Below are 2,111 nucleotides of genomic sequence, written 5' to 3'. Positions count from 1 at the left end.
GAAGAGAAGATTTGAGGAAATTGAGTGAGTGTCATTCGGTAATGTTTGTGTTAGGATGGTTCTGAAATTTCTGGGCCCTGAGTTACCAAGAACCCTAGGTTGCCCAGCTGGAAGGACCTCAGATAGATCAGCTGGGCTCCTCACCTCATTTGACAGATGGGAAGTTGAGGCCCAGATCTTAGTGCCACAGAGCAGGAGTGAGGAGAGATGTTAGTGACAGGAAGAAACCATAGGGTAAGCACAAAGTGGCTGAGCCTGGTCTTTGTTTATGCAAATGAGTTGCTAAAACAGTGGGCCTGAGGCTGCTGACTCTATCTAGTGGCCAGCAAGAAGTAACACCAGCCCACACCTTCTGAGGTTTAACTCCTGCCAGGAATGATTCTCAATGTTTTATTTGTGGGCACCTGGGTGGCTCAGTTGTTCAGCTGAGGTTATGCTCCCAGGGTGCAGGGATCTAATCCTCACCAGGCTTCCTGCTCAGTGGGAAGCCTGCTTCTCCCTTTCACACTCCCCCTGTGTGTGTTCCCTCTCACCCTGTCTCTCTCTCTCTGTCAAATAAATAATAAAATCTTAAAACAAGAACAACAACACCAAAATGCTTTATTTGCCTTAGGAGATAGGGTCTGTTATGGCTACCATTTTAATGCATGGAAATATGGGCACAGGGGAGCTAAAGGAGTCCAAGGTCACACAGCTTGCAAGTGGAGGAGCCAAGATTTGAACCTTGGGCAGCCTGCCTCCAGAACCTGTATCATTTTTTCCCCTTGTGTATGTTATTTTTAAAAACCTTTCCCTGGGCTCTCTTCTTCGGCGCTGCCTGCGGAGGTGGCAGCCATCTGTTACTGGGCATCATGGCTGCCCTCAGACCTTTGGTGAAGCCCAAGATCGTTAAAAAGAGGACCAAGAAGTTCATCCGGCACCAGTCAGACCGATATGTCAAAATTAAGCGCAACTGGCGGAAGCCAAGAGGCATTGACAATAGGGTGCGCAGAAGATTCAAGGGCCAGATCTTGATGCCCAACATTGGTTACGGGAGCAACAAGAAGACAAAGCACATGTTGCCCAGTGGCTTCAGGAAGTTCCTAGTGCACAACGTCAAGGAGTTGAAGTGCTGCTGATGTGTAGCAAATCTTACTGTGCCGAGATTGCTCAAAACGTCTCCTCCAAGAACCGCAAAGCTATTGTGGAAAGAGCAGCCCAGCTGGCAATCAGAGTCACCAATCCCAATGCCAGGCTGCGCAGTGAAGAAAATGAATAGACAGCTTGTTGTGCACGTCATATTTGTGTTAATAAAAGCATAAAACTAAAAAAAACAAAAAAACAAAAAAAACCCTTTCCCTGAATTCTAACAGAGATGTGTAAACATTGTTAAGCATGTAGTTTATTGATCATCACAAAGCTTAGGTTCTGAAGCATTGCAGCAAGCTGGGGTGGGCTTTGATGTCAGACCTGGTTGGAATCCAGTTTCTGGTGCTGCATGACCTTAGGTGACTTACTCAGCCTCAGTTTCTGCACTGAGTTTGGCAGCCGTGTGATGAGTAGATCGTGTGACAGTGCCTAGAGGGTTTGGTGCCTGGCGAGTGTTTAATAAATGGTTTTCTCTTCTTAATAATAAAGATTCTAAGTTGTGTTGGTTTTGTTAAGCAGTCCGAATACCTTCCTCATCGGTCAGTAGCCTGTCAGTCGCCTTGTAGGTACTTGTGAGGAGTCACTTTGGTAAGTCACTATATATAGCTGAAACATTTGGGGGTAGTTGGGGGACACCCCCCCCTGCCCCCACTGCCCCTGCATTGAAAGTCTGTAATTTAAAATGTTCCACCTGTGCCTTTTTTTTTTTTTTAAACATAACCACTTTGGGACAGTGAAAGTTATATGTCTTCTCCTTAGGATTGTGACGGAGCCTTTGGGGACCTGCAACAGCTTACTTCCAGTTTCTGTCTGGCATACTGATGGGCCAGAACTTATTTTAACAACATTCCATCACATGCCAGGCACCTGGAAGGAAGAATATGTTGAACTTCTCGGAAATTATTTTTTGGAACTGTTTTTATCCTGAGGAATAACCCATTTAAAAATTGAATGATCTTTATGGTTGACTTTTCCACTCTACA

The 2,111-nt window shown here is 45.5% G+C and overlaps 1 pseudogene across 1 annotated transcript; it reads left to right on the top strand.

Annotated features, from left to right (window-relative positions):
- The first annotated feature begins 782 nt into the window (after positions 1–782).
- On the top strand, positions 783–1,307 carry LOC309857842 (large ribosomal subunit protein eL32 pseudogene; annotated as a pseudogene). The gene has a single exon. The product of its transcript is annotated as a large ribosomal subunit protein eL32 pseudogene (transcript).
- The last annotated feature ends 804 nt before the right edge of the window (positions 1,308–2,111 follow it).

The sequence above is a fragment of the Mustela nivalis genome (assembly GCF_964662115.1).
Source record: "Mustela nivalis genome assembly, contig: HAP1_SCAFFOLD_1423, whole genome shotgun sequence".
Lineage (NCBI taxonomy): Eukaryota > Metazoa > Chordata > Mammalia > Carnivora > Mustelidae > Mustela > Mustela nivalis.
The sequence above is the reverse complement of the archived record's forward strand: the minus strand, read 5'-3'. Positions and strand labels throughout refer to the sequence as shown.